The 3,740-nt window shown below is 36.4% G+C and overlaps 1 pseudogene; it reads left to right on the forward strand.

Annotated features, from left to right (window-relative positions):
- Positions 1-202: 202 nt before the first annotated feature.
- LOC149158092 (putative calcium-binding protein CML25) lies at positions 203-920 on the forward strand (annotated as a pseudogene).
- Positions 921-3,740: the final 2,820 nt, after the last annotated feature.

The raw sequence follows: 3,740 nt of genomic DNA on the forward strand, positions 1-3,740 counted from the left end.
CATCAAACATACATTTCTACTGTTCACCACCCAGCATCTTGTCACATCAATCAAACATTTCTACTGTTCGCCACCCAGCATCTTGGCACATCAATAATTGCGTAAAGCATCCCAGAAATTGGTGCGCTGTCATCCTCAAGTGGCAGAGATTCTGAAAAGAGCCCTATATAACGATGCCCTTGGTTTCCACTCCTCCACACCACCTCTAGCGCCATCTCCATCTCCTTCTCGAGTCGTAGTATTATCCTGTTTGCCTCCCTTCACCATCACCTAGTTCAGCTGCGAGAATGGCTTCAGCCGTGAGCAGCCGCCGCCAGCTTGAGGACGTGTTCCGCAAGTTCGACACCAACGGCGACGGCAAAATATCCAAGTCGGAACTGAGTGCCCTGATTTCAGAGGCGGAGATTGAAGGGGTGATGAAGGAGGTGGACTCCAACAAAGACGGATTCATCAACTTCGACGAGTTGGTGGAGGCCAACTCCAAGAACCTCAACGCCGCCAGTCTCATGCGAAATTCCGCTTCCGCTGTGCAATGTGCCGCCCTGCCCGGCCGCTTGGAGCTGGAGGACGTGTTCCGCAAGTTCGACACCAACGGGCAAAATATCGAAATCGGAACTGAGCGCCATCCTCAAGTGCAGCTCTAGTGAGGAGGTGATTGATGGTGTGATGAAGGACGTGGACTCCAACAAAGACGGCTTCATCAGCTTCGACGAGTTCGTGGCCGCCAACAGCAACGGCCTCAACGCCGCCCGTCTCATGCTAGGCCTCGCTTCAGCTAATTGATGCCCACGCCGCCCCCTAATTAATAAATAAATAAATATTCCCCTACCTCAGCTCTCAGCGCTTAACTCTATCATTATATGACGGCTGAATGCATGTACTTTCAGTTTTAAATATATGCACATATATTTAAAATAACTACACACTCTCTTACTCTTTTACTTTTGATCACTTACGTTGTTGTAATAATGGCAGATTGTAAGAATGGCAGCAGTTGAAGCTGAATGTGAACAGAATGCTGCGATAGAACTTGTCATGTATTGGCATATAATAGGTAGCTAAGACTCTTTATCATGTTGTAGTTGACGAAGCCGTTTTCAGATGGTATGCGCAGGTGGTTTAGTTTTTATTTACAGGCTATTTGTTTGTGTGCGCAGATTGTATTGTTTCCCAGCAATTAATTGGAGTCAATCAGTCTAGACTCCTCTTTGCCCTAGACATTCCTTGCATCCGATCTGGTTGAGCAGCCCCAGATCTTTTGCTATCGTTTCCCAGCAATTAATTGGAGTCAATCAGTCTAAACTCCTCTTTGCCATAACAATTCCTTGCATCTCGTCTGGTAGAGTAGCCCCAGATCTTTTGGTTAAACTCTTTTTGCAAAGTCCATAGTTCAAATGGATTCATTACCAAGGAAGCGGAACAGAGGAGCAGCAGTAAACCGTGCCAATTTAGAAAACACACCTCGGCTACGCAATGATGGTGAGTCTTCCACATGGTTCTTAGTTTTGGTAGGGTTTCATTCTTCACCATGGGAGGAGAGTGTGAGGGAGAATATTATTTTCCATCCATTTTATTACTTTTAGAGTGAAAAAAATTTAAGAACTAGCTCACAAGGTTATTTTTAAGGATGGGTCCCAATTTGGAGAAGTAGTCTAAAACCTTTTGCATTGAGATACTAGACAAAGTTTTATGTGATCCAGAAAATATTAATTATTCCAAACTCCTTGAAGCTAGTATAAAATCTAAGGCCTTTCCAAGAATGTAAGAAATACTTGAATTGGATTCTATCTATAGATATCATGCCACTCAAAAAGTGACTTTCCACTTATTTTGAGAGGACACCACATCAACCTCTTTACTCATGGAAAAAGGGCTAGTCATATGGAGAATAGAAATAATACTCTATAAGGGTCCAAGTGGTAGCTATATTTGAGAGTTGGAGTCAAACATAAATTATATTTTATTCTATAATAGAGAAAAGTAATCAAGAATACATAGAAAAAGAGAAGAAAGGATGAAATTAGGTATAATATCTTAGCTAGTTAAGGAAATTAGGTATTGTAGTTTTATTTTTCTCTTTTTGGACATGCTTGAATTTTGGATGAGAGACTTGTTTTGATGAATTTTGAAAATGAGTTTTTTCCTTTTCTTTTTCTTTATGTAAGAATATTTTGACCATTCTTTACCTTTGATTTCTTAAGTAATAAACTATATAAATGGAAATCACTCTTCAAACATGTATCCAAGGTTGAAAGTTACATTTTCTATGTAGGCCTATGCAAGATTTTACATTTTTAAATAATATAATAAGGCCAAAACTACACGCAAAAACATTTGTAGTAAAGCAATCTTAAACCTCAAGAAGGGACTTGTAAATGCAAATTTCAAAGCTAAGAAATACCCTATAATTTGTGGAATAAAAACATGCCTCATAATATAATTTTAAAACTCAAAAAGAGACTTGTTTGAAATTGCATGCAAGTAAATAAGGATGAAAATGCATAAATAAAACCATTAAAGAAATAGAATTTTTTATCATTGGAATAAGGGGTGGAATTGCATATAAAACTATGAAAAAAATAACACTTTTGGTATTTGACATGAGGACTGGAAATGCACTATGAAAATAAAGTTGTAAATTTGATTTCAAGTCAACAAAGATTTTTTTTTCAAGTTTGGAAAACAAGATTAACTTTCACAAAGCCCAATAAGATGAAATTACATTCTCAATCTTGCATGTGGGTTGTATCCTTATCTCTTGGAAATTCAACAAAAGGAACAAAAAATTACTCTTCAATAAATATGAAACTGCATCAATCAATATATAGAAAAGGGTTAAAAACCTTAGGAAAATACCCTGGATTATCAATACCACGTGCCCAAAAAAACATAATTCACTTCATATGGCACACCTTCATATGCCATTTTTTTTAATTAATCAATTTAATTAATATGGAAATAGTTGCATAATTGCATTGGAGATCAATTCCAACCTTTTACTTTTGTACATTAATATGAATATTTCATAATAGTCAGTGGAGTTTAAATCTCTACCATCATCCTACTAAATATTGATAATTAAAATAAAATCCTATAATCCCTATTCCAAAATAGACAATTCTATCTAAGTAGTTATTGTATCAAAAAAAAAGGGCCCACATTAACCATTTATGTGCAAGGAAGGAAGTGTCAACTTTATTGAGTTTACAAAGACATAACTTACCACAAGATTTTAATATGATCATTCATGACAATTAAAAATAAAATTTCTTTTCAAACTAACATAAAATAAATACAATCTTAAATTCCATTTGGGGTTTAATTTCACTAATGAAATGGAATACCAATAATACTTCAAACTATCATACTATGAGATATTCAAACTATGTGTTAAAAAAAGAACAAAAAATTGTACTCAAGTCATTTGAGCATTTTAACAAATTCTTGCTTGTGAGACTTTCATTCTATAACCTAATGCTATAAGACCCATCTAAAAATAAAGTCATTCAAAATCGTGAAGCATTAACTATTTAGATGATTGTGAAGTTGTGAACATCCATTCCTACTTTACACAATACAAAATCTAGTTGCATAAGTATTGCATAATAACAATGATTCAATATGGTCTTCCTTGTTGGAAGCAACAAAAGAGTAAACTATAGTTGGACATGCAGGTCGTCCAGTTGCTGGCTGCTTGAATCGCATGCCTCTTTTAATAGTAGGACCTGCATTCGCAGCGG

Source organism: Pinus tabuliformis, chromosome 5_2, assembly GCF_031772625.1.
Source record: "Pinus tabuliformis cultivar Carrire ecotype Pingquan chromosome 5_2, CPIR1, whole genome shotgun sequence".
Classification (NCBI taxonomy): domain Eukaryota; kingdom Viridiplantae; phylum Streptophyta; class Pinopsida; order Pinales; family Pinaceae; genus Pinus; species Pinus tabuliformis.